A 25,919-nucleotide genomic window follows, 5' to 3' on the forward strand; every position below is an offset into this window, starting at 1 on the left:
GTGAAAAACAGTGCTTATTATTCAATGCTGACTATTACTAGTCAGAGATACTTGCTAGATCGATCGATCGAGCGAGCCAGCCATCAATTGACCTCTGGGTGGCCAAGAGGATTGGATACTCCTCTCTCCCTTATCAGCTGCCTTTGGTTTTGTGGCTTTCCTATGTGATGCTTTATCTCAATGTTAGTGCAGAGTGTAACGTAAAGTGTAGGACCTGTGCCTTTGCTGTACTATGTTGTGCTACTTTGAGCCTGTGTCAAAGATATTGATTGATTGGGCTGGTTGACGGTATACTGTATGCTTGTGATTTGACCACTGATTGTTAACAAAGCTGCTTTCAATCCAAAAAGGTGGATGCAGACAGGTGATCTTTGGCCTGCTTCGGACCAAAAACCAGGAAAAATCCTCAGCGACTTAGTAGGGCCTCTTGTGAGGGGAGCCTGTCTGGCAGGCGCTATGCAACTCATACTTACCTGGCAGGGGAGATACCATGATCATTAAGGTGGTTCTCCCAGGGTGAGGCTCATCCATTGCACTTCGGGTGTGCTGACCCCTGCGATTTCCCCAAATGCGGGAAACTCGACTGCATAATTTGTGGTAGTGGGGGACTGCGTTCGCGCTTTCCCCTGATTTACTCTGGTGAAAAACAGTGCTTATTATTCAATGCTGACTGTTACTAGTCAGAGGTACTTGTATGCTTGTGATTTAACCACCGATTGTCAACAAAGCTGTTTTTCAATCCAAAATGTGGTACATTATCTCTTTATATTTAGCTGTATACGCAGCCTTTGTCTCCCCCTCGTGGATGAACAACAGTGTGATCAGTGAAGTTTCTTTTTCTGCTGGGCTTCGAGAAGTCAGGGCATGGCGAGCCTTTCCCTAACCTAACCTATCCTTCCTCTCTGTCTCACAGGTGACGGCATGCAAATGTGGGGACTGCTTCATCGGCACGGCAATGCTCTGACCAGAAGCCGCCGCCCCATATGCTAATACCCTGGTTGCTGTGCATCTTGGAAGTGCTTAGACTTGAGCCTGTGTCTTTTGGAATTTGGGGTGCCTGCACACCCCTGGCTCCGTACAATGAGGTGCATCCGTTTTTTGGCGCAGTTGGATCCAGACAGGTGATCTTTGGCCTGCTTCGGACCAAAAACCAGGAAAAATCCTCAGCGACTTAGTAGGGCCTCTTGTGAGGGGAGCCTTTCTGGCAGGCGCTATGCAACTCATACTTACCTGGCAGGGGAGATACCATGATCACTAAGGTGGTTCTCCCAGGGTGAGGCTCATCCATTGCACTTCGGGTGTGCTGACCCCTGCGATTTCCCCAAATGCGGGAAACTCGACTGCATAATTTGTGGTAGTGGGGGACTGCGTTCGCGCTTTCCCCTGATTTACTCTGGTGAAAAACAGTGCTTATTAATCAATGCTGACTATTACTAGTCAGAGATACTTGCTAGATCGATCGATCGAGCCAGCCATCAATTGACCTCTGGGTGGCCAAGAGGATTGGATACTCCTCTCTCCCTTATCAGCTGCCTTTGGTTTTGTGGCTTTCCTATGTGATGCTTTATCTCAATGTTAGTGCAGAGTGTAACGTAAAGTGTAGGACCTGTGCCTTTGCTGTACTATGTTGTGCTACTTTGAGCCTGTGTCAAAGATATTGATTGATTGGGCTGGTTGACGGTATACTGTATGCTTGTGATTTGACCACTGATTGTTAACAAAGCTGCTTTCAATCCAAAAAGGTGGATGCAGACAGGTGATCTTTGGCCTGCTTCGGACCAAAAACCAGGAAAAATCCTCAGCGACTTAGTAGGGCCTCTTGTGAGGGGAGCCTGTCTGGCAGGCGCTATGCAACTCATACTTACCTGGCAGGGGAGATACCATGATCATTAAGGTGGTTCTCCCAGGGTGAGGCTCATCCATTGCACTTCGGGTGTGCTGACCCCTGCGATTTCCCCAAATGCGGGAAACTCGACTGCATAATTTGTGGTAGTGGGGGACTGCGTTTGCGCTTTCCCCTGATTTACTCTGGTGAAAAACAGTGCTTATTATTCAATGCTGACTATTACTAGTCAGAGATACTTGCTAGATCGAGCGAGCCAGCCATCAATTGACCTCTGGGTGGCCAAGAGGATTGGATACTCCTCTCTCCCTTATCAGCTGCCTTTGGTTTTGTGGCTTTCCTATGTGATGCTTTATCTCAATGTTAGTGCAGAGTGTAACGTAAAGTGTAGGACCTGTGCCTTTGCTGTACTATGTTGTGCTACTTTGAGCCTGTGTCAAAGATATTGATTGATTGGGCTGGTTGACGGTATACTGTATGCTTGTGATTTGACCACTGATTGTTAACAAAGCTGCTTTCAATCCAAAAAGGTGGATGCAGACAGGTGATCTTTGGCCTGCTTCGGACCAAAAACCAGGAAAAATCCTCAGCGACTTAGTAGGGCCTCTTGTGAGGGGAGCCTGTCTGGCAGGCGCTATGCAACTCATACTTACCTGGCAGGGGAGATACCATGATCACTAAGGTGGTTCTCCCAGGGTGAGGCTCATCCATTGCACTTCGGGTGTGCTGACCCCTGCGATTTCCCCAAATGCGGGAAACTCGACTGCATAATTTGTGGTAGTGGGGGACTGCGTTCGCGCTTTCCCCTGATTTACTCTGGTGAAAAACAGTGCTTATTATTCAATGCTGACTATTACTAGTCAGAGATACTTGCTAGATCGATCGATCGAGCGAGCCAGCCATCAATTGACCTCTGGGTGGCCAAGAGGATTGGATACTCCTCTCTCCCTTATCAGCTGCCTTTGGTTTTGTGGCTTTCCTATGTGATGCTTTATCTCAATGTTAGTGCAGAGTGTAACGTAAAGTGTAGGACCTGTGCCTTTGCTGTACTATGTTGTGCTACTTTGAGCCTGTGTCAAAGATATTGATTGATTGGGCTGGTTGACGGTATACTGTATGCTTGTGATTTGACCACTGATTGTTAACAAAGCTGCTTTCAATCCAAAAAGGTGGATGCAGACAGGTGATCTTTGGCCTGCTTCGGACCAAAAACCAGGAAAAATCCTCAGCGACTTAGTAGGGCCTCTTGTGAGGGGAGCCTGTCTGGCAGGCGCTATGCAACTCATACTTACCTGGCAGGGGAGATACCATGATCATTAAGGTGGTTCTCCCAGGGTGAGGCTCAGCCATTGCACTTCGGGTGTGCTGACCCCTGCGATTTCCCCAAATGCGGGAAACTCGACTGCATAATTTGTGGTAGTGGGGGACTGCGTTTGCGCTTTCCCCTGATTTACTCTGGTGAAAAACAGTGCTTATTATTCAATGCTGACTATTACTAGTCAGAGATACTTGCTAGATCGAGCGAGCCAGCCATCAATTGACCTCTGGGTGGCCAAGAGGATTGGATACTCCTCTCTCCCTTATCAGCTGCCTTTGGTTTTGTGGCTTTCCTATGTGATGCTTTATCTCAATGTTAGTGCAGAGTGTAACGTAAAGTGTAGGACCTGTGCCTTTGCTGTACTATGTTGTGCTACTTTGAGCCTGTGTCAAAGATATTGATTGATTGGGCTGGTTGACGGTATACTGTATGCTTGTGATTTGACCACTGATTGTTAACAAAGCTGCTTTCAATCCAAAAAGGTGGATGCAGACAGGTGATCTTTGGCCTGCTTCGGACCAAAAACCAGGAAAAATCCTCAGCGACTTAGTAGGGCCTCTTGTGAGGGGAGCCTGTCTGGCAGGCGCTATGCAACTCATACTTACCTGGCAGGGGAGATACCATGATCACTAAGGTGGTTCTCCCAGGGTGAGGCTCATCCATTGCACTTCGGGTGTGCTGACCCCTGCGATTTCCCCAAATGCGGGAAACTCGACTGCATAATTTGTGGTAGTGGGGGACTGCGTTCGCGCTTTCCCCTGATTTACTCTGGTGAAAAACAGTGCTTATTATTCAATGCTGACTATTACTAGTCAGAGATACTTGCTAGATCGATCGATCGAGCGAGCCAGCCATCAATTGACCTCTGGGTGGCCAAGAGGATTGGATACTCCTCTCTCCCTTATCAGCTGCCTTTGGTTTTGTGGCTTTCCTATGTGATGCTTTATCTCAATGTTAGTGCAGAGTGTAACGTAAAGTGTAGGACCTGTGCCTTTGCTGTACTATGTTGTGCTACTTTGAGCCTGTGTCAAAGATATTGATTGATTGGGCTGGTTGACGGTATACTGTATGCTTGTGATTTGACCACTGATTGTTAACAAAGCTGCTTTCAATCCAAAAAGGTGGATGCAGACAGGTGATCTTTGGCCTGCTTCGGACCAAAAACCAGGAAAAATCCTCAGCGACTTAGTAGGGCCTCTTGTGAGGGGAGCCTGTCTGGCAGGCGCTATGCAACTCATACTTACCTGGCAGGGGAGATACCATGATCATTAAGGTGGTTCTCCCAGGGTGAGGCTCATCCATTGCACTTCGGGTGTGCTGACCCCTGCGATTTCCCCAAATGCGGGAAACTCGACTGCATAATTTGTGGTAGTGGGGGACTGCGTTCGCGCTTTCCCCTGATTTACTCTGGTGAAAAACAGTGCTTATTATTCAATGCTGACTGTTACTAGTCAGAGGTACTTGTATGCTTGTGATTTAACCACCGATTGTCAACAAAGCTGTTTTTCAATCCAAAATGTGGTACATTATCTCTTTATATTTAGCTGTATACGCAGCCTTTGTCTCCCCCTCGTGGATGAACAACAGTGTGATCAGTGAAGTTTCTTTTTCTGCTGGGCTTCGAGAAGTCAGGGCATGGCGAGCCTTTCCCTAACCTAACCTATCCTTCCTCTCTGTCTCACAGGTGACGGCATGCAAATGTGGGGACTGCTTCATCGGCACGGCAATGCTCTGACCAGAAGCCGCCGCCCCATATGCTAATACCCTGGTTGCTGTGCATCTTGGAAGTGCTTAGACTTGAGCCTGTGTCTTTTGGAATTTGGGGTGCCTGCACACCCCTGGCTCCGTACAATGAGGTGCATCCGTTTTTTGGCGCAGTTGGATCCAGACAGGTGATCTTTGGCCTGCTTCGGACCAAAAACCAGGAAAAATCCTCAGCGACTTAGTAGGGCCTCTTGTGAGGGGAGCCTTTCTGGCAGGCGCTATGCAACTCATACTTACCTGGCAGGGGAGATACCATGATCACTAAGGTGGTTCTCCCAGGGTGAGGCTCATCCATTGCACTTCGGGTGTGCTGACCCCTGCGATTTCCCCAAATGCGGGAAACTCGACTGCATAATTTGTGGTAGTGGGGGACTGCGTTCGCGCTTTCCCCTGATTTACTCTGGTGAAAAACAGTGCTTATTAATCAATGCTGACTATTACTAGTCAGAGATACTTGCTAGATCGATCGATCGAGCCAGCCATCAATTGACCTCTGGGTGGCCAAGAGGATTGGATACTCCTCTCTCCCTTATCAGCTGCCTTTGGTTTTGTGGCTTTCCTATGTGATGCTTTATCTCAATGTTAGTGCAGAGTGTAACGTAAAGTGTAGGACCTGTGCCTTTGCTGTACTATGTTGTGCTACTTTGAGCCTGTGTCAAAGATATTGATTGATTGGGCTGGTTGACGGTATACTGTATGCTTGTGATTTGACCACTGATTGTTAACAAAGCTGCTTTCAATCCAAAAAGGTGGATGCAGACAGGTGATCTTTGGCCTGCTTCGGACCAAAAACCAGGAAAAATCCTCAGCGACTTAGTAGGGCCTCTTGTGAGGGGAGCCTGTCTGGCAGGCGCTATGCAACTCATACTTACCTGGCAGGGGAGATACCATGATCACTAAGGTGGTTCTCCCAGGGTGAGGCTCATCCATTGCACTTCGGGTGTGCTGACCCCTGCGATTTCCCCAAATGCGGGAAACTCGACTGCATAATTTGTGGTAGTGGGGGACTGCGTTCGCGCTTTCCCCTGATTTACTCTGGTGAAAAACAGTGCTTATTATTCAATGCTGACTATTACTAGTCAGAGATACTTGCTAGATCGATCGATCGAGCGAGCCAGCCATCAATTGACCTCTGGGTGGCCAAGAGGATTGGATACTCCTCTCTCCCTTATCAGCTGCCTTTGGTTTTGTGGCTTTCCTATGTGATGCTTTATCTCAATGTTAGTGCAGAGTGTAACGTAAAGTGTAGGACCTGTGCCTTTGCTGTACTATGTTGTGCTACTTTGAGCCTGTGTCAAAGATATTGATTGATTGGGCTGGTTGACGGTATACTGTATGCTTGTGATTTGACCACTGATTGTTAACAAAGCTGCTTTCAATCCAAAAAGGTGGATGCAGACAGGTGATCTTTGGCCTGCTTCGGACCAAAAACCAGGAAAAATCCTCAGCGACTTAGTAGGGCCTCTTGTGAGGGGAGCCTTTCTGGCAGGCGCTATGCAACTCATACTTACCTGGCAGGGGAGATACCATGATCACTAAGGTGGTTCTCCCAGGGTGAGGCTCATCCATTGCACTTCGGGTGTGCTGACCCCTGCGATTTCCCCAAATGCGGGAAACTCGACTGCATAATTTGTGGTAGTGGGGGACTGCATTCGCGCTTTCCCCTGATTTACTCTGGTGAAAAACAGTGCTTATTAATCAATGCTGACTATTACTAGTCAGAGATACTTGCTAGATCGATCGATCGAGCCAGCCATCAATTGACCTCTGGGTGGCCAAGAGGATTGGATACTCCTCTCTCCCTTATCAGCTGCCTTTGGTTTTGTGGCTTTCCTATGTGATGCTTTATCTCAATGTTAGTGCAGAGTGTAACGTAAAGTGTAGGACCTGTGCCTTTGCTGTACTATGTTGTGCTACTTTGAGCCTGTGTCAAAGATATTGATTGATTGGGCTGGTTGACGGTATACTGTATGCTTGTGATTTGACCACTGATTGTTAACAAAGCTGCTTTCAATCCAAAAAGGTGGATGCAGACAGGTGATCTTTGGCCTGCTTCGGACCAAAAACCAGGAAAAATCCTCAGCGACTTAGTAGGGCCTCTTGTGAGGGGAGCCTGTCTGGCAGGCGCTATGCAACTCATACTTACCTGGCAGGGGAGATACCATGATCATTAAGGTGGTTCTCCCAGGGTGAGGCTCAGCCATTGCACTTCGGGTGTGCTGACCCCTGCGATTTCCCCAAATGCGGGAAACTCGACTGCATAATTTGTGGTAGTGGGGGACTGCGTTTGCGCTTTCCCCTGATTTACTCTGGTGAAAAACAGTGCTTATTATTCAATGCTGACTATTACTAGTCAGAGATACTTGCTAGATCGAGCGAGCCAGCCATCAATTGACCTCTGGGTGGCCAAGAGGATTGGATACTCCTCTCTCCCTTATCAGCTGCCTTTGGTTTTGTGGCTTTCCTATGTGATGCTTTATCTCAATGTTAGTGCAGAGTGTAACGTAAAGTGTAGGACCTGTGCCTTTGCTGTACTATGTTGTGCTACTTTGAGCCTGTGTCAAAGATATTGATTGATTGGGCTGGTTGACGGTATACTGTATGCTTGTGATTTGACCACTGATTGTTAACAAAGCTGCTTTCAATCCAAAAAGGTGGATGCAGACAGGTGATCTTTGGCCTGCTTCGGACCAAAAACCAGGAAAAATCCTCAGCGACTTAGTAGGGCCTCTTGTGAGGGGAGCCTGTCTGGCAGGCGCTATGCAACTCATACTTACCTGGCAGGGGAGATACCATGATCATTAAGGTGGTTCTCCCAGGGTGAGGCTCATCCATTGCACTTCGGGTGTGCTGACCCCTGCGATTTCCCCAAATGCGGGAAACTCGACTGCATAATTTGTGGTAGTGGGGGACTGCGTTCGCGCTTTCCCCTGATTTACTCTGGTGAAAAACAGTGCTTATTATTCAATGCTGACTGTTACTAGTCAGAGGTACTTGTATGCTTGTGATTTAACCACCGATTGTCAACAAAGCTGTTTTTCAATCCAAAATGTGGTACATTATCTCTTTATATTTAGCTGTATACGCAGCCTTTGTCTCCCCCTCGTGGATGAACAACAGTGTGATCAGTGAAGTTTCTTTTTCTGCTGGGCTTCGAGAAGTCAGGGCATGGCGAGCCTTTCCCTAACCTAACCTATCCTTCCTCTCTGTCTCACAGGTGACGGCATGCAAATGTGGGGACTGCTTCATCGGCACGGCAATGCTCTGACCAGAAGCCGCCGCCCCATATGCTAATACCCTGGTTGCTGTGCATCTTGGAAGTGCTTAGACTTGAGCCTGTGTCTTATGGAATTTGGGGTGCCTGCACACCCCTGGCTCCGTACAATGAGGTGCATCCGTTTTTTGGCGCAGTTGGATCCAGACAGGTGATCTTTGGCCTGCTTCGGACCAAAAACCAGGAAAAATCCTCAGCGACTTAGTAGGGCCTCTTGTGAGGGGAGCCTTTCTGGCAGGCGCTATGCAACTCATACTTACCTGGCAGGGGAGATACCATGATCACTAAGGTGGTTCTCCCAGGGTGAGGCTCATCCATTGCACTTCGGGTGTGCTGACCCCTGCGATTTCCCCAAATGCGGGAAACTCGACTGCATAATTTGTGGTAGTGGGGGACTGCGTTCGCGCTTTCCCCTGATTTACTCTGGTGAAAAACAGTGCTTATTAATCAATGCTGACTATTACTAGTCAGAGATACTTGCTAGATCGATCGATCGAGCGAGCCAGCCATCAATTGACCTCTGGGTGGCCAAGAGGATTGGATACTCCTCTCTCCCTTATCAGCTGCCTTTGGTTTTGTGGCTTTCCTATGTGATGCTTTATCTCAATGTTAGTGCAGAGTGTAACGTAAAGTGTAGGACCTGTGCCTTTGCTGTACTATGTTGTGCTACTTTGAGCCTGTGTCAAAGATATTGATTGATTGGGCTGGTTGACGGTATACTGTATGCTTGTGATTTGACCACTGATTGTTAACAAAGCTGCTTTCAATCCAAAAAGGTGGATGCAGACAGGTGATCTTTGGCCTGCTTCGGACCAAAAACCAGGAAAAATCCTCAGCGACTTAGTAGGGCCTCTTGTGAGGGGAGCCTGTCTGGCAGGCGCTATGCAACTCATACTTACCTGGCAGGGGAGATACCATGATCACTAAGGTGGTTCTCCCAGGGTGAGGCTCATCCATTGCACTTCGGGTGTGCTGACCCCTGCGATTTCCCCAAATGCGGGAAACTCGACTGCATAATTTGTGGTAGTGGGGGACTGCGTTCGCGCTTTCCCCTGATTTACTCTGGTGAAAAACAGTGCTTATTATTCAATGCTGACTATTACTAGTCAGAGATACTTGCTAGATCGATCGATCGATCGAGCGAGCCAGCCATCAATTGACCTCTGGGTGGCCAAGAGGATTGGATACTCCTCTCTCCCTTATCAGCTGCCTTTGGTTTTGTGGCTTTCCTATGTGATGCTTTATCTCAATGTTAGTGCAGAGTGTAACGTAAAGTGTAGGACCTGTGCCTTTGCTGTACTATGTTGTGCTACTTTGAGCCTGTGTCAAAGATATTGATTGATTGGGCTGGTTGACGGTATACTGTATGCTTGTGATTTGACCACTGATTGTTAACAAAGCTGCTTTCAATCCAAAAAGGTGGATGCAGACAGGTGATCTTTGGCCTGCTTCGGACCAAAAACCAGGAAAAATCCTCAGCGACTTAGTAGGGCCTCTTGTGAGGGGAGCCTGTCTGGCAGGCGCTATGCAACTCATACTTACCTGGCAGGGGAGATACCATGATCATTAAGGTGGTTCTCCCAGGGTGAGGCTCATCCATTGCACTTCGGGTGTGCTGACCCCTGCGATTTCCCCAAATGCGGGAAACTCGACTGCATAATTTGTGGTAGTGGGGGACTGCGTTTGCGCTTTCCCCTGATTTACTCTGGTGAAAAACAGTGCTTATTATTCAATGCTGACTATTACTAGTCAGAGATACTTGCTAGATCGAGCGAGCCAGCCATCAATTGACCTCTGGGTGGCCAAGAGGATTGGATACTCCTCTCTCCCTTATCAGCTGCCTTTGGTTTTGTGGCTTTCCTATGTGATGCTTTATCTCAATGTTAGTGCAGAGTGTAACGTAAAGTGTAGGACCTGTGCCTTTGCTGTACTATGTTGTGCTACTTTGAGCCTGTGTCAAAGATATTGATTGATTGGGCTGGTTGACGGTATACTGTATGCTTGTGATTTGACCACTGATTGTTAACAAAGCTGCTTTCAATCCAAAAAGGTGGATGCAGACAGGTGATCTTTGGCCTGCTTCGGACCAAAAACCAGGAAAAATCCTCAGCGACTTAGTAGGGCCTCTTGTGAGGGGAGCCTGTCTGGCAGGCGCTATGCAACTCATACTTACCTGGCAGGGGAGATACCATGATCACTAAGGTGGTTCTCCCAGGGTGAGGCTCATCCATTGCACTTCGGGTGTGCTGACCCCTGCGATTTCCCCAAATGCGGGAAACTCGACTGCATAATTTGTGGTAGTGGGGGACTGCGTTCGCGCTTTCCCCTGATTTACTCTGGTGAAAAACAGTGCTTATTATTCAATGCTGACTATTACTAGTCAGAGATACTTGCTAGATCGATCGATCGAGCGAGCCAGCCATCAATTGACCTCTGGGTGGCCAAGAGGATTGGATACTCCTCTCTCCCTTATCAGCTGCCTTTGGTTTTGTGGCTTTCCTATGTGATGCTTTATCTCAATGTTAGTGCAGAGTGTAACGTAAAGTGTAGGACCTGTGCCTTTGCTGTACTATGTTGTGCTACTTTGAGCCTGTGTCAAAGATATTGATTGATTGGGCTGGTTGACGGTATACTGTATGCTTGTGATTTGACCACTGATTGTTAACAAAGCTGCTTTCAATCCAAAAAGGTGGATGCAGACAGGTGATCTTTGGCCTGCTTCGGACCAAAAACCAGGAAAAATCCTCAGCGACTTAGTAGGGCCTCTTGTGAGGGGAGCCTGTCTGGCAGGCGCTATGCAACTCATACTTACCTGGCAGGGGAGATACCATGATCATTAAGGTGGTTCTCCCAGGGTGAGGCTCAGCCATTGCACTTCGGGTGTGCTGACCCCTGCGATTTCCCCAAATGCGGGAAACTCGACTGCATAATTTGTGGTAGTGGGGGACTGCGTTTGCGCTTTCCCCTGATTTACTCTGGTGAAAAACAGTGCTTATTATTCAATGCTGACTATTACTAGTCAGAGATACTTGCTAGATCGAGCGAGCCAGCCATCAATTGACCTCTGGGTGGCCAAGAGGATTGGATACTCCTCTCTCCCTTATCAGCTGCCTTTGGTTTTGTGGCTTTCCTATGTGATGCTTTATCTCAATGTTAGTGCAGAGTGTAACGTAAAGTGTAGGACCTGTGCCTTTGCTGTACTATGTTGTGCTACTTTGAGCCTGTGTCAAAGATATTGATTGATTGGGCTGGTTGACGGTATACTGTATGCTTGTGATTTGACCACTGATTGTTAACAAAGCTGCTTTCAATCCAAAAAGGTGGATGCAGACAGGTGATCTTTGGCCTGCTTCGGACCAAAAACCAGGAAAAATCCTCAGCGACTTAGTAGGGCCTCTTGTGAGGGGAGCCTGTCTGGCAGGCGCTATGCAACTCATACTTACCTGGCAGGGGAGATACCATGATCACTAAGGTGGTTCTCCCAGGGTGAGGCTCATCCATTGCACTTCGGGTGTGCTGACCCCTGCGATTTCCCCAAATGCGGGAAACTCGACTGCATAATTTGTGGTAGTGGGGGACTGCGTTCGCGCTTTCCCCTGATTTACTCTGGTGAAAAACAGTGCTTATTATTCAATGCTGACTATTACTAGTCAGAGATACTTGCTAGATCGATCGATCGATCGAGCGAGCCAGCCATCAATTGACCTCTGGGTGGCCAAGAGGATTGGATACTCCTCTCTCCCTTATCAGCTGCCTTTGGTTTTGTGGCTTTCCTATGTGATGCTTTATCTCAATGTTAGTGCAGAGTGTAACGTAAAGTGTAGGACCTGTGCCTTTGCTGTACTATGTTGTGCTACTTTGAGCCTGTGTCAAAGATATTGATTGATTGGGCTGGTTGACGGTATACTGTATGCTTGTGATTTGACCACTGATTGTTAACAAAGCTGCTTTCAATCCAAAAAGGTGGATGCAGACAGGTGATCTTTGGCCTGCTTCGGACCAAAAACCAGGAAAAATCCTCAGCGACTTAGTAGGGCCTCTTGTGAGGGGAGCCTGTCTGGCAGGCGCTATGCAACTCATACTTACCTGGCAGGGGAGATACCATGATCATTAAGGTGGTTCTCCCAGGGTGAGGCTCATCCATTGCACTTCGGGTGTGCTGACCCCTGCGATTTCCCCAAATGCGGGAAACTCGACTGCATAATTTGTGGTAGTGGGGGACTGCGTTTGCGCTTTCCCCTGATTTACTCTGGTGAAAAACAGTGCTTATTATTCAATGCTGACTATTACTAGTCAGAGATACTTGCTAGATCGAGCGAGCCAGCCATCAATTGACCTCTGGGTGGCCAAGAGGATTGGATACTCCTCTCTCCCTTATCAGCTGCCTTTGGTTTTGTGGCTTTCCTATGTGATGCTTTATCTCAATGTTAGTGCAGAGTGTAACGTAAAGTGTAGGACCTGTGCCTTTGCTGTACTATGTTGTGCTACTTTGAGCCTGTGTCAAAGATATTGATTGATTGGGCTGGTTGACGGTATACTGTATGCTTGTGATTTGACCACTGATTGTTAACAAAGCTGCTTTCAATCCAAAAAGGTGGATGCAGACAGGTGATCTTTGGCCTGCTTCGGACCAAAAACCAGGAAAAATCCTCAGCGACTTAGTAGGGCCTCTTGTGAGGGGAGCCTGTCTGGCAGGCGCTATGCAACTCATACTTACCTGGCAGGGGAGATACCATGATCACTAAGGTGGTTCTCCCAGGGTGAGGCTCATCCATTGCACTTCGGGTGTGCTGACCCCTGCGATTTCCCCAAATGCGGGAAACTCGACTGCATAATTTGTGGTAGTGGGGGACTGCGTTCGCGCTTTCCCCTGATTTACTCTGGTGAAAAACAGTGCTTATTATTCAATGCTGACTATTACTAGTCAGAGATACTTGCTAGATCGATCGATCGAGCGAGCCAGCCATCAATTGACCTCTGGGTGGCCAAGAGGATTGGATACTCCTCTCTCCCTTATCAGCTGCCTTTGGTTTTGTGGCTTTCCTATGTGATGCTTTATCTCAATGTTAGTGCAGAGTGTAACGTAAAGTGTAGGACCTGTGCCTTTGCTGTACTATGTTGTGCTACTTTGAGCCTGTGTCAAAGATATTGATTGATTGGGCTGGTTGACGGTATACTGTATGCTTGTGATTTGACCACTGATTGTTAACAAAGCTGCTTTCAATCCAAAAAGGTGGATGCAGACAGGTGATCTTTGGCCTGCTTCGGACCAAAAACCAGGAAAAATCCTCAGCGACTTAGTAGGGCCTCTTGTGAGGGGAGCCTGTCTGGCAGGCGCTATGCAACTCATACTTACCTGGCAGGGGAGATACCATGATCATTAAGGTGGTTCTCCCAGGGTGAGGCTCAGCCATTGCACTTCGGGTGTGCTGACCCCTGCGATTTCCCCAAATGCGGGAAACTCGACTGCATAATTTGTGGTAGTGGGGGACTGCGTTTGCGCTTTCCCCTGATTTACTCTGGTGAAAAACAGTGCTTATTATTCAATGCTGACTATTACTAGTCAGAGATACTTGCTAGATCGAGCGAGCCAGCCATCAATTGACCTCTGGGTGGCCAAGAGGATTGGATACTCCTCTCTCCCTTATCAGCTGCCTTTGGTTTTGTGGCTTTCCTATGTGATGCTTTATCTCAATGTTAGTGCAGAGTGTAACGTAAAGTGTAGGACCTGTGCCTTTGCTGTACTATGTTGTGCTACTTTGAGCCTGTGTCAAAGATATTGATTGATTGGGCTGGTTGACGGTATACTGTATGCTTGTGATTTGACCACTGATTGTTAACAAAGCTGCTTTCAATCCAAAAAGGTGGATGCAGACAGGTGATCTTTGGCCTGCTTCGGACCAAAAACCAGGAAAAATCCTCAGCGACTTAGTAGGGCCTCTTGTGAGGGGAGCCTGTCTGGCAGGCGCTATGCAACTCATACTTACCTGGCAGGGGAGATACCATGATCACTAAGGTGGTTCTCCCAGGGTGAGGCTCATCCATTGCACTTCGGGTGTGCTGACCCCTGCGATTTCCCCAAATGCGGGAAACTCGACTGCATAATTTGTGGTAGTGGGGGACTGCGTTCGCGCTTTCCCCTGATTTACTCTGGTGAAAAACAGTGCTTATTATTCAATGCTGACTATTACTAGTCAGAGATACTTGCTAGATCGATCGATCGATCGAGCGAGCCAGCCATCAATTGACCTCTGGGTGGCCAAGAGGATTGGATACTCCTCTCTCCCTTATCAGCTGCCTTTGGTTTTGTGGCTTTCCTATGTGATGCTTTATCTCAATGTTAGTGCAGAGTGTAACGTAAAGTGTAGGACCTGTGCCTTTGCTGTACTATGTTGTGCTACTTTGAGCCTGTGTCAAAGATATTGATTGATTGGGCTGGTTGACGGTATACTGTATGCTTGTGATTTGACCACTGATTGTTAACAAAGCTGCTTTCAATCCAAAAAGGTGGATGCAGACAGGTGATCTTTGGCCTGCTTCGGACCAAAAACCAGGAAAAATCCTCAGCGACTTAGTAGGGCCTCTTGTGAGGGGAGCCTGTCTGGCAGGCGCTATGCAACTCATACTTACCTGGCAGGGGAGATACCATGATCATTAAGGTGGTTCTCCCAGGGTGAGGCTCATCCATTGCACTTCGGGTGTGCTGACCCCTGCGATTTCCCCAAATGCGGGAAACTCGACTGCATAATTTGTGGTAGTGGGGGACTGCGTTTGCGCTTTCCCCTGATTTACTCTGGTGAAAAACAGTGCTTATTATTCAATGCTGACTATTACTAGTCAGAGATACTTGCTAGATCGAGCGAGCCAGCCATCAATTGACCTCTGGGTGGCCAAGAGGATTGGATACTCCTCTCTCCCTTATCAGCTGCCTTTGGTTTTGTGGCTTTCCTATGTGATGCTTTATCTCAATGTTAGTGCAGAGTGTAACGTAAAGTGTAGGACCTGTGCCTTTGCTGTACTATGTTGTGCTACTTTGAGCCTGTGTCAAAGATATTGATTGATTGGGCTGGTTGACGGTATACTGTATGCTTGTGATTTGACCACTGATTGTTAACAAAGCTGCTTTCAATCCAAAAAGGTGGATGCAGACAGGTGATCTTTGGCCTGCTTCGGACCAAAAACCAGGAAAAATCCTCAGCGACTTAGTAGGGCCTCTTGTGAGGGGAGCCTGTCTGGCAGGCGCTATGCAACTCATACTTACCTGGCAGGGGAGATACCATGATCACTAAGGTGGTTCTCCCAGGGTGAGGCTCATCCATTGCACTTCGGGTGTGCTGACCCCTGCGATTTCCCCAAATGCGGGAAACTCGACTGCATAATTTGTGGTAGTGGGGGACTGCGTTCGCGCTTTCCCCTGATTTACTCTGGTGAAAAACAGTGCTTATTATTCAATGCTGACTATTACTAGTCAGAGATACTTGCTAGATCGATCGATCGAGCGAGCCAGCCATCAATTGACCTCTGGGTGGCCAAGAGGATTGGATACTCCTCTCTCCCTTATCAGCTGCCTTTGGTTTTGTGGCTTTCCTATGTGATGCTTTATCTCAATGTTAGTGCAGAGTGTAACGTAAAGTGTAGGACCTGTGCCTTTGCTGTACTATGTTGTGCTACTTTGAGCCTGTGTCAAAGATATTGATTGATTGGGCTGGTTGACGGTATACTGTATGCTTGTGATTTGACCACTGATTGTTAACAAAGCTGCTTTCAATCCAAAAAGGTGGATGCAGACAGGTGATCTTTGGCCTGCTTCGGACCAAAAACCAGGAAAAATCCTCAGCGACTTAGTAGGGCCTCTTGTGAGGGGAGCCTGTCTGGCAGGCGCTATGCAACTCATACTTACCTGGCAGGGGAGATACCATGATCATTAAGGTGGTTCTCCCAGGGTGAGGCTCAGCCATTGCACTTCGGGTGTGCTGACCCCTGCGATTTCCCCAAATGCGGGAAACTCGACTGCATAATTTGTGGTAGTGGGGGACTGCGTTTGCGCTTTCCCCTGATTTACTCTGGTGAAAAACAGTGCTTATTATTCAATGCTGACTATTACTAGTCAGAGATACTTGCTAGATCGAGCGAGCCAGCCATCAATTGACCTCTGGGTGGCCAAGAGGATTGGATACTCCTCTCTCCCTTATCAGCTGCCTTTGGTTTTGTGGCTTTCCTATGTGATGCTTTATCTCAATGTTAGTGCAGAGTGTAACGTAAAGTGTAGGACCTGTGCCTTTGCTGTACTATGTTGTGCTACTTTGAGCCTGTGTCAAAGATATTGATTGATTGGGCTGGTTGACGGTATACTGTATGCTTGTGATTTGACCACTGATTGTTAACAAAGCTGCTTTCAATCCAAAAAGGTGGATGCAGACAGGTGATCTTTGGCCTGCTTCGGACCAAAAACCAGGAAAAATCCTCAGCGACTTAGTAGGGCCTCTTGTGAGGGGAGCCTGTCTGGCAGGCGCTATGCAACTCATACTTACCTGGCAGGGGAGATACCATGATCACTAAGGTGGTTCTCCCAGGGTGAGGCTCATCCATTGCACTTCGGGTGTGCTGACCCCTGCGATTTCCCCAAATGCGGGAAACTCGACTGCATAATTTGTGGTAGTGGGGGACTGCGTTCGCGCTTTCCCCTGATTTACTCTGGTGAAAAACAGTGCTTATTATTCAATGCTGACTATTACTAGTCAGAGATACTTGCTAGATCGATCGATCGATCGAGCGAGCCAGCCATCAATTGACCTCTGGGTGGCCAAGAGGATTGGATACTCCTCTCTCCCTTATCAGCTGCCTTTGGTTTTGTGGCTTTCCTATGTGATGCTTTATCTCAATGTTAGTGCAGAGTGTAACGTAAAGTGTAGGACCTGTGCCTTTGCTGTACTATGTTGTGCTACTTTGAGCCTGTGTCAAAGATATTGATTGATTGGGCTGGTTGACGGTATACTGTATGCTTGTGATTTGACCACTGATTGTTAACAAAGCTGCTTTCAATCCAAAAAGGTGGATGCAGACAGGTGATCTTTGGCCTGCTTCGGACCAAAAACCAGGAAAAATCCTCAGCGACTTAGTAGGGCCTCTTGTGAGGGGAGCCTGTCTGGCAGGCGCTATGCAACTCATACTTACCTGGCAGGGGAGATACCATGATCATTAAGGTGGTTCTCCCAGGGTGAGGCTCATCCATTGCACTTCGGGTGTGCTGACCCCTGCGATTTCCCCAAATGCGGGAAACTCGACTGCATAATTTGTGGTAGTGGGGGACTGCGTTTGCGCTTTCCCCTGATTTACTCTGGTGAAAAACAGTGCTTATTATTCAATGCTGACTATTACTAGTCAGAGATACTTGCTAGATCGAGCGAGCCAGCCATCAATTGACCTCTGGGTGGCCAAGAGGATTGGATACTCCTCTCTCCCTTATCAGCTGCCTTTGGTTTTGTGGCTTTCCTATGTGATGCTTTATCTCAATGTTAGTGCAGAGTGTAACGTAAAGTGTAGGACCTGTGCCTTTGCTGTACTATGTTGTGCTACTTTGAGCCTGTGTCAAAGATATTGATTGATTGGGCTGGTTGACGGTATACTGTATGCTTGTGATTTGACCACTGATTGTTAACAAAGCTGCTTTCAATCCAAAAAGGTGGATGCAGACAGGTGATCTTTGGCCTGCTTCGGACCAAAAACCAGGAAAAATCCTCAGCGACTTAGTAGGGCCTCTTGTGAGGGGAGCCTGTCTGGCAGGCGCTATGCAACTCATACTTACCTGGCAGGGGAGATACCATGATCACTAAGGTGGTTCTCCCAGGGTGAGGCTCATCCATTGCACTTCGGGTGTGCTGACCCCTGCGATTTCCCCAAATGCGGGAAACTCGACTGCATAATTTGTGGTAGTGGGGGACTGCGTTCGCGCTTTCCCCTGATTTACTCTGGTGAAAAACAGTGCTTATTATTCAATGCTGACTATTACTAGTCAGAGATACTTGCTAGATCGATCGATCGAGCGAGCCAGCCATCAATTGACCTCTGGGTGGCCAAGAGGATTGGATACTCCTCTCTCCCTTATCAGCTGCCTTTGGTTTTGTGGCTTTCCTATGTGATGCTTTATCTCAATGTTAGTGCAGAGTGTAACGTAAAGTGTAGGACCTGTGCCTTTGCTGTACTATGTTGTGCTACTTTGAGCCTGTGTCAAAGATATTGATTGATTGGGCTGGTTGACGGTATACTGTATGCTTGTGATTTGACCACTGATTGTTAACAAAGCTGCTTTCAATCCAAAAAGGTGGATGCAGACAGGTGATCTTTGGCCTGCTTCGGACCAAAAACCAGGAAAAATCCTCAGCGACTTAGTAGGGCCTCTTGTGAGGGGAGCCTGTCTGGCAGGCGCTATGCAACTCATACTTACCTGGCAGGGGAGATACCATGATCATTAAGGTGGTTCTCCCAGGGTGAGGCTCATCCATTGCACTTCGGGTGTGCTGACCCCTGCGATTTCCCCAAATGCGGGAAACTCGACTGCATAATTTGTGGTAGTGGGGGACTGCGTTTGCGCTTTCCCCTGATTTACTCTGGTGAAAAACAGTGCTTATTATTCAATGCTGACTATTACTAGTCAGAGATACTTGCTAGATCGAGCGAGCCAGCCATCAATTGACCTCTGGGTGGCCAAGAGGATTGGATACTCCTCTCTCCCTTATCAGCTGCCTTTGGTTTTGTGGCTTTCCTATGTGATGCTTTATCTCAATGTTAGTGCAGAGTGTAACGTAAAGTGTAGGACCTGTGCCTTTGCTGTACTATGTTGTGCTACTTTGAGCCTGTGTCAAAGATATTGATTGATTGGGCTGGTTGACGGTATACTGTATGCTTGTGATTTGACCACTGATTGTTAACAAAGCTGCTTTCAATCCAAAAAGGTGGATGCAGACAGGTGATCTTTGGCCTGCTTCGGACCAAAAACCAGGAAAAATCCTCAGCGACTTAGTAGGGCCTCTTGTGAGGGGAGCCTGTCTGGCAGGCGCTATGCAACTCATACTTACCTGGCAGGGGAGATACCATGATCACTAAGGTGGTTCTCCCAGGGTGAGGCTCATCCATTGCACTTCGGGTGTGCTGACCCCTGCGATTTCCCCAAATGCGGGAAACTCGACTGCATAATTTGTGGTAGTGGGGGACTGCGTTCGCGCTTTCCCCTGATTTACTCTGGTGAAAAACAGTGCTTATTATTCAATGCTGACTATTACTAGTCAGAGATACTTGCTAGATCGATCGATCGAGCGAGCCAGCCATCAATTGACCTCTGGGTGGCCAAGAGGATTGGATACTCCTCTCTCCCTTATCAGCTGCCTTTGGTTTTGTGGCTTTCCTATGTGATGCTTTATCTCAATGTTAGTGCAGAGTGTAACGTAAAGTGTAGGACCTGTGCCTTTGCTGTACTATGTTGTGCTACTTTGAGCCTGTGTCAAAGATATTGATTGATTGGGCTGGTTGACGGTATACTGTATGCTTGTGATTTGACCACTGATTGTTAACAAAGCTGCTTTCAATCCAAAAAGGTGGATGCAGACAGGTGATCTTTGGCCTGCTTCGGACCAAAAACCAGGAAAAATCCTCAGCGACTTAGTAGGGCCTCTTGTGAGGGGAGCCTGTCTGGCAGGCGCTATGCAACTCATACTTACCTGGCAGGGGAGATACCATGATCATTAAGGTGGTTCTCCCAGGGTGAGGCTCAGCCATTGCACTTCGGGTGTGCTGACCCCTGCGATTTCCCCAAATGCGGGAAACTCGACTGCATAATTTGTGGTAGTGGGGGACTGCGTTTGCGCTTTCCCCTGATTTACTCTGGTGAAAAACAGTGCTTATTATTCAATGCTGACTATTACTAGTCAGAGATACTTGCTAGATCGAGCGAGCCAGCCATCAATTGACCTCTGGGTGGCCAAGAGGATTGGATACTCCTCTCTCCCTTATCAGCTGCCTTTGGTTTTGTGGCTTTCCTATGTGATGCTTTATCTCAATGTTAGTGCAGAGTGTAACGTAAAGTGTAGGACCTGTGCCTTTGCTGTACTATGTTGTGCTACTTTGAGCCTGTGTCAAAGATATTGATTGATTGGGCTGGTTGACGGTATACTGTATGCTTGTGATTTGACCACTGATTGTTAACAAAGCTGCTTTCAATCCAAAAAGGTGGATGCAGACAGGTGATCTTTGGCCTGCTTCGGACCAAAAACCAGGAAAAATCCTCAGCGACTTAGTAGGGCCTCTTGTGAGGGGAGCCTGTCTGGCAGGCGCTATGCAACTCATACTTACCTGGCAGGGGAGATACCATGATCACTAAGGTGGTTCTCCCAGGGTGAGGCTCATCCATTGCACTTCGGGTGTGCTGACCCCTGCGATTTCCCCAAATGCGGGAAACTCGACTGCATAATTTGTGGTAGTGGGGGACTGCGTTCGCGCTTTCCCCTGATTTACTCTGGTGAAAAACAGTGCTTATTATTCAATGCTGACTATTACTAGTCAGAGATACTTGCTAGATCGATCGATCGAGCGAGCCAGCCATCAATTGACCTCTGGGTGGCCAAGAGGATTGGATACTCCTCTCTCCCTTATCAGCTGCCTTTGGTTTTGTGGCTTTCCTATGTGATGCTTTATCTCAATGTTAGTGCAGAGTGTAACGTAAAGTGTAGGACCTGTGCCTTTGCTGTACTATGTTGTGCTACTTTGAGCCTGTGTCAAAGATATTGATTGATTGGGCTGGTTGACGGTATACTGTATGCTTGTGATTTGACCACTGATTGTTAACAAAGCTGCTTTCAATCCAAAAAGGTGGATGCAGACAGGTGATCTTTGGCCTGCTTCGGACCAAAAACCAGGAAAAATCCTCAGCGACTTAGTAGGGCCTCTTGTGAGGGGAGCCTGTCTGGCAGGCGCTATGCAACTCATACTTACCTGGCAGGGGAGATACCATGATCATTAAGGTGGTTCTCCCAGGGTGAGGCTCATCCATTGCACTTCGGGTGTGCTGACCCCTGCGATTTCCCCAAATGCGGGAAACTCGACTGCATAATTTGTGGTAGTGGGGGACTGCGTTCGCGCTTTCCCCTGATTTACTCTGGTGAAAAACAGTGCTTATTATTCAATGCTGACTGTTACTAGTCAGAGGTACTTGTATGCTTGTGATTTAACCACCGATTGTCAACAAAGCTGTTTTTCAATCCAAAATGTGGTACATTATCTCTTTATATTTAGCTGTATACGCAGCCTTTGTCTCCCCCTCGTGGATGAACAACAGTGTGATCAGTGAAGTTTCTTTTTCTGCTGGGCTTCGAGAAGTCAGGGCATGGCGAGCCTTTCCCTAACCTAACCTATCCTTCCTCTCTGTCTCACAGGTGACGGCATGCAAATGTGGGGACTGCTTCATCGGCACGGCAATGCTCTGACCAGAAGCTGCCGCCCCATATGCTAATACCCTGGTTGCTGTGCATCTTGGAAGTGCTTAGACTTGAGCCTGTGTCTTATGGAATTTGGGGTGCCTGCACACCCCTGGCTCCGTACAATGAGGTGCATCCGTTTTTTGGCGCAGTTGGATCCAGACAGGTGATCTTTGGCCTGCTTCGGACCAAAAACCAGGAAAAATCCTCAGCGACTTAGTAGGGCCTCTTGTGAGGGGAGCCTTTCTGGCAGGCGCTATGCAACTCATACTTACCTGGCAGGGGAGATACCATGATCACTAAGGTGGTTCTCCCAGGGTGAGGCTCATCCATTGCACTTCGGGTGTGCTGACCCCTGCGATTTCCCCAAATGCGGGAAACTCGACTGCATAATTTGTGGTAGTGGGGGACTGCGTTCGCGCTTTCCCCTGATTTACTCTGGTGAAAAACAGTGCTTATTAATCAATGCTGACTATTACTAGTCAGAGATACTTGCTAGATCGATCGATCGATCGAGCGAGCCAGCCATCAATTGACCTCTGGGTGGCCAAGAGGATTGGATACTCCTCTCTCCCTTATCAGCTGCCTTTGGTTTTGTGGCTTTCCTATGTGATGCTTTATCTCAATGTTAGTGCAGAGTGTAACGTAAAGTGTAGGACCTGTGCCTTTGCTGTACTATGTTGTGCTACTTTGAGCCTGTGTCAAAGATATTGATTGATTGGGCTGGTTGACGGTATACTGTATGCTTGTGATTTGACCACTGATTGTTAACAAAGCTGCTTTCAATCCAAAAAGGTGGATGCAGACAGGTGATCTTTGGCCTGCTTCGGACCAAAAACCAGGAAAAATCCTCAGCGACTTAGTAGGGCCTCTTGTGAGGGGAGCCTGTCTGGCAGGCGCTATGCAACTCATACTTACCTGGCAGGGGAGATACCATGATCATTAAGGTGGTTCTCCCAGGGTGAGGCTCATCCATTGCACTTCGGGTGTGCTGACCCCTGCGATTTCCCCAAATGCGGGAAACTCGACTGCATAATTTGTGGTAGTGGGGGACTGCGTTTGCGCTTTCCCCTGATTTACTCTGGTGAAAAACAGTGCTTATTATTCAATGCTGACTATTACTAGTCAGAGATACTTGCTAGATCGAGCGAGCCAGCCATCAATTGACCTCTGGGTGGCCAAGAGGATTGGATACTCCTCTCTCCCTTATCAGCTGCCTTTGGTTTTGTGGCTTTCCTATGTGATGCTTTATCTCAATGTTAGTGCAGAGTGTAACGTAAAGTGTAGGACCTGTGCCTTTGCTGTACTATGTTGTGCTACTTTGAGCCTGTGTCAAAGATATTGATTGATTGGGCTGGTTGACGGTATACTGTATGCTTGTGATTTGACCACTGATTGTTAACAAAGCTGCTTTCAATCCAAAAAGGTGGATGCAGACAGGTGATCTTTGGCCTGCTTCGGACCAAAAACCAGGAAAAATCCTCAGCGACTTAGTAGGGCCTCTTGTGAGGGGAGCCTGTCTGGCAGGCGCTATGCAACTCATACTTACCTGGCAGGGGAGATACCATGATCACTAAGGTGGTTCTCCCAGGGTGAGGCTCATCCATTGCACTTCGGGTGTGCTGACCCCTGCGATTTCCCCAAATGCGGGAAACTCGACTGCATAATTTGTGGTAGTGGGGGACTGCGTTCGCGCTTTCCCCTGATTTACTCTGGTGAAAAACAGTGCTTATTATTCAATGCTGACTATTACTAGTCAGAGATACTTGCTAGATCGATCGATCGAGCGAGCCAGCCATCAATTGACCTCTGGGTGGCCAAGAGGATTGGATACTCCTCTCTCCCTTATCAGCTGCCTTTGGTTTTGTGGCTTTCCTATGTGATGCTTTATCTCAATGTTAGTGCAGAGTGTAACGTAAAGTGTAGGACCTGTGCCTTTGCTGTACTATGTTGTGCTACTTTGAGCCTGTGTCAAAGATATTGATTGATTGGGCTGGTTGACGGTATACTGTATGCTTGTGATTTGACCACTGATTGTTAACAAAGCTGCTTTCAATCCAAAAAGGTGGATGCAGACAGGTGATCTTTGGCCTGCTTCGGACCAAAAACCAGGAAAAATCCTCAGCGACTTAGTAGGGCCTCTTGTGAGGGGAGCCTGTCTGGCAGGCGCTATGCAACTCATACTTACCTGGCAGGGGAGATACCATGATCATTAAGGTGGTTCTCCCAGGGTGAGGCTCAGCCATTGCACTTCGGATGTGCTGACCCCTGCGATTTCCCCAAATGCGGGAAACTCGACTGCATAATTTGTGGTAGTGGGGGACTGCGTTTGCGCTTTCCCCTGATTTACTCTGGTGAAAAACAGTGCTTATTATTCAATGCTGACTATTACTAGTCAGAGATACTTGCTAGATCGAGCGAGCCAGCCATCAATTGACCTCTGGGTGGCCAAGAGGATTGGATACTCCTCTCTCCCTTATCAGCTGCCTTTGGTTTTGTGGCTTTCCTATGTGATGCTTTATCTCAATGTTAGTGCAGAGTGTAACGTAAAGTGTAGGACCTGTGCCTTTGCTGTACTATGTTGTGCTACTTTGAGCCTGTGTCAAAGATATTGATTGATTGGGCTGGTTGACGGTATACTGTATGCTTGTGATTTGACCACTGATTGTTAACAAAGCTGCTTTCAATCCAAAAAGGTGGATGCAGACAGGTGATCTTTGGCCTGCTTCGGACCAAAAACCAGGAAAAATCCTCAGCGACTTAGTAGGGCCTCTTGTGAGGGGAGCCTGTCTGGCAGGCGCTATGCAACTCATACTTACCTGGCAGGGGAGATACCATGATCACTAAGGTGGTTCTCCCAGGGTGAGGCTCATCCATTGCACTTCGGGTGTGCTGACCCCTGCGATTTCCCCAAATGCGGGAAACTCGACTGCATAATTTGTGGTAGTGGGGGACTGCGTTCGCGCTTTCCCCTGATTTACTCTGGTGAAAAACAGTGCTTATTATTCAATGCTGACTATTACTAGTCAGAGATACTTGCTAGATCGATCGATCGAGCGAGCCAGCCATCAATTGACCTCTGGGTGGCCAAGAGGATTGGATACTCCTCTCTCCCTTATCAGCTGCCTTTGGTTTTGTGGCTTTCCTATGTGATGCTTTATCTCAATGTTAGTGCAGAGTGTAACGTAAAGTGTAGGACCTGTGCCTTTGCTGTACTATGTTGTGCTACTTTGAGCCTGTGTCAAAGATATTGATTGATTGGGCTGGTTGACGGTATACTGTATGCTTGTGATTTGACCACTGATTGTTAACAAAGCTGCTTTCAATCCAAAAAGGTGGATGCAGACAGGTGATCTTTGGCCTGCTTCGGACCAAAAACCAGGAAAAATCCTCAGCGACTTAGTAGGGCCTCTTGTGAGGGGAGCCTGTCTGGCAGGCGCTATGCAACTCATACTTACCTGGCAGGGGAGATACCATGATCATTAAGGTGGTTCTCCCAGGGTGAGGCTCAGCCATTGCACTTCGGGTGTGCTGACCCCTGCGATTTCCCCAAATGCGGGAAACTCGACTGCATAATTTGTGGTAGTGGGGGACTGCGTTTGCGCTTTCCCCTGATTTACTCTGGTGAAAAACAGTGCTTATTATTCAATGCTGACTATTACTAGTCAGAGATACTTGCTAGATCGAGCGAGCCAGCCATCAATTGACCTCTGGGTGGCCAAGAGGATTGGATACTCCTCTCTCCCTTATCAGCTGCCTTTGGTTTTGTGGCTTTCCTATGTGATGCTTTATCTCAATGTTAGTGCAGAGTGTAACGTAAAGTGTAGGACCTGTGCCTTTGCTGTACTATGTTGTGCTACTTTGAGCCTGTGTCAAAGATATTGATTGATTGGGCTGGTTGACGGTATACTGTATGCTTGTGATTTGACCACTGATTGTTAACAAAGCTGCTTTCAATCCAAAAAGGTGGATGCAGACAGGTGATCTTTGGCCTGCTTCGGACCAAAAACCAGGAAAAATCCTCAGCGACTTAGTAGGGCCTCTTGTGAGGGGAGCCTGTCTGGCAGGCGCTATGCAACTCATACTTACCTGGCAGGGGAGATACCATGATCACTAAGGTGGTTCTCCCAGGGTGAGGCTCATCCATTGCACTTCGGGTGTGCTGACCCCTGCGATTTCCCCAAATGCGGGAAACTCGACTGCATAATTTGTGGTAGTGGGGGACTGCGTTCGCGCTTTCCCCTGATTTACTCT

General features: G+C 47.8%; 40 non-coding genes across 40 annotated transcripts; all 40 read left to right on the plus strand.

Moving 5' to 3' along the window:
- The first annotated feature begins 465 nt into the window (after window positions 1-465).
- On the plus strand, window positions 466-629 carry LOC142714519 (U1 spliceosomal RNA). The gene has a single exon (XR_012870680.1). It is a non-coding gene; the product is annotated as a U1 spliceosomal RNA (small nuclear RNA).
- A 593-nt stretch (window positions 630-1,222) lies between these two features.
- LOC142714336 (U1 spliceosomal RNA) lies at window positions 1,223-1,386 on the plus strand. The gene has a single exon (XR_012870515.1). It is a non-coding gene; the product is annotated as a U1 spliceosomal RNA (small nuclear RNA).
- Window positions 1,387-1,857: 471 nt separating this feature from the next.
- LOC142714517 (U1 spliceosomal RNA) lies at window positions 1,858-2,021 on the plus strand. The gene has a single exon (XR_012870679.1). It is a non-coding gene; the product is annotated as a U1 spliceosomal RNA (small nuclear RNA).
- A 467-nt stretch (window positions 2,022-2,488) lies between these two features.
- On the plus strand, window positions 2,489-2,652 carry LOC142714337 (U1 spliceosomal RNA). The gene has a single exon (XR_012870516.1). It is a non-coding gene; the product is annotated as a U1 spliceosomal RNA (small nuclear RNA).
- Window positions 2,653-3,127: 475 nt separating this feature from the next.
- LOC142714583 (U1 spliceosomal RNA) lies at window positions 3,128-3,291 on the plus strand. Its single transcript, XR_012870740.1, has one exon. It is a non-coding gene; the product is annotated as a U1 spliceosomal RNA (small nuclear RNA).
- A 467-nt stretch (window positions 3,292-3,758) lies between these two features.
- Window positions 3,759-3,922, plus strand: LOC142714338 (U1 spliceosomal RNA). The gene has a single exon (XR_012870517.1). It is a non-coding gene; the product is annotated as a U1 spliceosomal RNA (small nuclear RNA).
- A 475-nt stretch (window positions 3,923-4,397) lies between these two features.
- On the plus strand, window positions 4,398-4,561 carry LOC142714532 (U1 spliceosomal RNA). Its single transcript, XR_012870692.1, has one exon. It is a non-coding gene; the product is annotated as a U1 spliceosomal RNA (small nuclear RNA).
- Window positions 4,562-5,154: 593 nt separating this feature from the next.
- Window positions 5,155-5,318, plus strand: LOC142714339 (U1 spliceosomal RNA). Its single transcript, XR_012870518.1, has one exon. It is a non-coding gene; the product is annotated as a U1 spliceosomal RNA (small nuclear RNA).
- A 471-nt stretch (window positions 5,319-5,789) lies between these two features.
- LOC142714341 (U1 spliceosomal RNA) lies at window positions 5,790-5,953 on the plus strand. Its single transcript, XR_012870519.1, has one exon. It is a non-coding gene; the product is annotated as a U1 spliceosomal RNA (small nuclear RNA).
- Window positions 5,954-6,428: 475 nt separating this feature from the next.
- Window positions 6,429-6,592, plus strand: LOC142714623 (U1 spliceosomal RNA). The gene has a single exon (XR_012870775.1). It is a non-coding gene; the product is annotated as a U1 spliceosomal RNA (small nuclear RNA).
- Window positions 6,593-7,063: 471 nt separating this feature from the next.
- On the plus strand, window positions 7,064-7,227 carry LOC142714585 (U1 spliceosomal RNA). The gene has a single exon (XR_012870741.1). It is a non-coding gene; the product is annotated as a U1 spliceosomal RNA (small nuclear RNA).
- A 467-nt stretch (window positions 7,228-7,694) lies between these two features.
- On the plus strand, window positions 7,695-7,858 carry LOC142714544 (U1 spliceosomal RNA). The gene has a single exon (XR_012870703.1). It is a non-coding gene; the product is annotated as a U1 spliceosomal RNA (small nuclear RNA).
- A 593-nt stretch (window positions 7,859-8,451) lies between these two features.
- Window positions 8,452-8,615, plus strand: LOC142714342 (U1 spliceosomal RNA). Its single transcript, XR_012870520.1, has one exon. It is a non-coding gene; the product is annotated as a U1 spliceosomal RNA (small nuclear RNA).
- Window positions 8,616-9,090: 475 nt separating this feature from the next.
- LOC142714343 (U1 spliceosomal RNA) lies at window positions 9,091-9,254 on the plus strand. The gene has a single exon (XR_012870521.1). It is a non-coding gene; the product is annotated as a U1 spliceosomal RNA (small nuclear RNA).
- Window positions 9,255-9,733: 479 nt separating this feature from the next.
- On the plus strand, window positions 9,734-9,897 carry LOC142714520 (U1 spliceosomal RNA). The gene has a single exon (XR_012870681.1). It is a non-coding gene; the product is annotated as a U1 spliceosomal RNA (small nuclear RNA).
- Window positions 9,898-10,364: 467 nt separating this feature from the next.
- Window positions 10,365-10,528, plus strand: LOC142714344 (U1 spliceosomal RNA). Its single transcript, XR_012870522.1, has one exon. It is a non-coding gene; the product is annotated as a U1 spliceosomal RNA (small nuclear RNA).
- Window positions 10,529-11,003: 475 nt separating this feature from the next.
- Window positions 11,004-11,167, plus strand: LOC142714586 (U1 spliceosomal RNA). The gene has a single exon (XR_012870742.1). It is a non-coding gene; the product is annotated as a U1 spliceosomal RNA (small nuclear RNA).
- Window positions 11,168-11,634: 467 nt separating this feature from the next.
- LOC142714345 (U1 spliceosomal RNA) lies at window positions 11,635-11,798 on the plus strand. Its single transcript, XR_012870523.1, has one exon. It is a non-coding gene; the product is annotated as a U1 spliceosomal RNA (small nuclear RNA).
- A 479-nt stretch (window positions 11,799-12,277) lies between these two features.
- On the plus strand, window positions 12,278-12,441 carry LOC142714521 (U1 spliceosomal RNA). The gene has a single exon (XR_012870682.1). It is a non-coding gene; the product is annotated as a U1 spliceosomal RNA (small nuclear RNA).
- A 467-nt stretch (window positions 12,442-12,908) lies between these two features.
- LOC142714347 (U1 spliceosomal RNA) lies at window positions 12,909-13,072 on the plus strand. Its single transcript, XR_012870525.1, has one exon. It is a non-coding gene; the product is annotated as a U1 spliceosomal RNA (small nuclear RNA).
- Window positions 13,073-13,547: 475 nt separating this feature from the next.
- LOC142714587 (U1 spliceosomal RNA) lies at window positions 13,548-13,711 on the plus strand. The gene has a single exon (XR_012870743.1). It is a non-coding gene; the product is annotated as a U1 spliceosomal RNA (small nuclear RNA).
- A 467-nt stretch (window positions 13,712-14,178) lies between these two features.
- Window positions 14,179-14,342, plus strand: LOC142714348 (U1 spliceosomal RNA). Its single transcript, XR_012870526.1, has one exon. It is a non-coding gene; the product is annotated as a U1 spliceosomal RNA (small nuclear RNA).
- Window positions 14,343-14,821: 479 nt separating this feature from the next.
- Window positions 14,822-14,985, plus strand: LOC142714522 (U1 spliceosomal RNA). The gene has a single exon (XR_012870683.1). It is a non-coding gene; the product is annotated as a U1 spliceosomal RNA (small nuclear RNA).
- A 467-nt stretch (window positions 14,986-15,452) lies between these two features.
- Window positions 15,453-15,616, plus strand: LOC142714349 (U1 spliceosomal RNA). Its single transcript, XR_012870527.1, has one exon. It is a non-coding gene; the product is annotated as a U1 spliceosomal RNA (small nuclear RNA).
- A 475-nt stretch (window positions 15,617-16,091) lies between these two features.
- Window positions 16,092-16,255, plus strand: LOC142714588 (U1 spliceosomal RNA). Its single transcript, XR_012870744.1, has one exon. It is a non-coding gene; the product is annotated as a U1 spliceosomal RNA (small nuclear RNA).
- A 467-nt stretch (window positions 16,256-16,722) lies between these two features.
- LOC142714350 (U1 spliceosomal RNA) lies at window positions 16,723-16,886 on the plus strand. Its single transcript, XR_012870528.1, has one exon. It is a non-coding gene; the product is annotated as a U1 spliceosomal RNA (small nuclear RNA).
- Window positions 16,887-17,365: 479 nt separating this feature from the next.
- Window positions 17,366-17,529, plus strand: LOC142714523 (U1 spliceosomal RNA). The gene has a single exon (XR_012870684.1). It is a non-coding gene; the product is annotated as a U1 spliceosomal RNA (small nuclear RNA).
- Window positions 17,530-17,996: 467 nt separating this feature from the next.
- LOC142714352 (U1 spliceosomal RNA) lies at window positions 17,997-18,160 on the plus strand. Its single transcript, XR_012870529.1, has one exon. It is a non-coding gene; the product is annotated as a U1 spliceosomal RNA (small nuclear RNA).
- Window positions 18,161-18,635: 475 nt separating this feature from the next.
- On the plus strand, window positions 18,636-18,799 carry LOC142714524 (U1 spliceosomal RNA). Its single transcript, XR_012870685.1, has one exon. It is a non-coding gene; the product is annotated as a U1 spliceosomal RNA (small nuclear RNA).
- Window positions 18,800-19,266: 467 nt separating this feature from the next.
- On the plus strand, window positions 19,267-19,430 carry LOC142714353 (U1 spliceosomal RNA). Its single transcript, XR_012870530.1, has one exon. It is a non-coding gene; the product is annotated as a U1 spliceosomal RNA (small nuclear RNA).
- A 475-nt stretch (window positions 19,431-19,905) lies between these two features.
- On the plus strand, window positions 19,906-20,069 carry LOC142714589 (U1 spliceosomal RNA). The gene has a single exon (XR_012870745.1). It is a non-coding gene; the product is annotated as a U1 spliceosomal RNA (small nuclear RNA).
- Window positions 20,070-20,536: 467 nt separating this feature from the next.
- On the plus strand, window positions 20,537-20,700 carry LOC142714354 (U1 spliceosomal RNA). Its single transcript, XR_012870531.1, has one exon. It is a non-coding gene; the product is annotated as a U1 spliceosomal RNA (small nuclear RNA).
- A 475-nt stretch (window positions 20,701-21,175) lies between these two features.
- LOC142714556 (U1 spliceosomal RNA) lies at window positions 21,176-21,339 on the plus strand. The gene has a single exon (XR_012870714.1). It is a non-coding gene; the product is annotated as a U1 spliceosomal RNA (small nuclear RNA).
- Window positions 21,340-21,932: 593 nt separating this feature from the next.
- LOC142714355 (U1 spliceosomal RNA) lies at window positions 21,933-22,096 on the plus strand. Its single transcript, XR_012870532.1, has one exon. It is a non-coding gene; the product is annotated as a U1 spliceosomal RNA (small nuclear RNA).
- A 479-nt stretch (window positions 22,097-22,575) lies between these two features.
- Window positions 22,576-22,739, plus strand: LOC142714526 (U1 spliceosomal RNA). Its single transcript, XR_012870687.1, has one exon. It is a non-coding gene; the product is annotated as a U1 spliceosomal RNA (small nuclear RNA).
- A 467-nt stretch (window positions 22,740-23,206) lies between these two features.
- Window positions 23,207-23,370, plus strand: LOC142714356 (U1 spliceosomal RNA). Its single transcript, XR_012870533.1, has one exon. It is a non-coding gene; the product is annotated as a U1 spliceosomal RNA (small nuclear RNA).
- A 475-nt stretch (window positions 23,371-23,845) lies between these two features.
- On the plus strand, window positions 23,846-24,009 carry LOC142714621 (U1 spliceosomal RNA). Its single transcript, XR_012870773.1, has one exon. It is a non-coding gene; the product is annotated as a U1 spliceosomal RNA (small nuclear RNA).
- A 467-nt stretch (window positions 24,010-24,476) lies between these two features.
- LOC142714357 (U1 spliceosomal RNA) lies at window positions 24,477-24,640 on the plus strand. The gene has a single exon (XR_012870534.1). It is a non-coding gene; the product is annotated as a U1 spliceosomal RNA (small nuclear RNA).
- A 475-nt stretch (window positions 24,641-25,115) lies between these two features.
- On the plus strand, window positions 25,116-25,279 carry LOC142714590 (U1 spliceosomal RNA). The gene has a single exon (XR_012870746.1). It is a non-coding gene; the product is annotated as a U1 spliceosomal RNA (small nuclear RNA).
- A 467-nt stretch (window positions 25,280-25,746) lies between these two features.
- LOC142714359 (U1 spliceosomal RNA) lies at window positions 25,747-25,910 on the plus strand. The gene has a single exon (XR_012870536.1). It is a non-coding gene; the product is annotated as a U1 spliceosomal RNA (small nuclear RNA).
- The last annotated feature ends 9 nt before the right edge of the window (window positions 25,911-25,919 follow it).

The sequence above is a fragment of the Rhinoderma darwinii genome, unplaced genomic scaffold, assembly GCF_050947455.1.
Source record: "Rhinoderma darwinii isolate aRhiDar2 unplaced genomic scaffold, aRhiDar2.hap1 Scaffold_442, whole genome shotgun sequence".
NCBI lineage: Eukaryota > Metazoa > Chordata > Amphibia > Anura > Rhinodermatidae > Rhinoderma > Rhinoderma darwinii.